The 280-nt window shown below is 38.9% G+C and overlaps 1 protein-coding gene across 1 annotated transcript in view; it reads right to left on the bottom strand.

Annotated features, from left to right (window-relative positions):
- LOC119591223 (glycine, alanine and asparagine-rich protein-like) overlaps nucleotides 1-280 on the bottom strand; it is a 15,392-nt gene that overhangs the window by 12,794 nt on the left and 2,318 nt on the right. The window lies entirely within an intron of this gene.

The following is a 280-nucleotide window of genomic DNA, read 5'->3' as shown; positions in this document are numbered from 1 at the left end:
TTTATCTCTGTCAGCGTCCATCAACTTTCCTGCCTTAGGTGAGGAGTTGCAATATGTGTTGAAAGCTTGATTGCATATCGGTTACTAAAATGCTCATGTCACTTCATGTCGTGTGTGCAAACCGACATGAGAAGTCAAACACGAAGACCATCGAAATACTCTTGAAAGACCATATCACTTGCAGGCGATGATTTTTCGAAACAAATGAAGAATCTTTTGTGTGATTTGAAACATGAAAATAAAACTTGCTCTGAAATGGCTCGCGGAATATGAGGAATTA

Source organism: Penaeus monodon, chromosome 28, assembly GCF_015228065.2.
Source record: "Penaeus monodon isolate SGIC_2016 chromosome 28, NSTDA_Pmon_1, whole genome shotgun sequence".
Classification (NCBI taxonomy): Eukaryota; Metazoa; Arthropoda; class Malacostraca; order Decapoda; family Penaeidae; genus Penaeus; species Penaeus monodon.
This window is presented reverse-complemented; position numbering and strand designations above follow the sequence as displayed.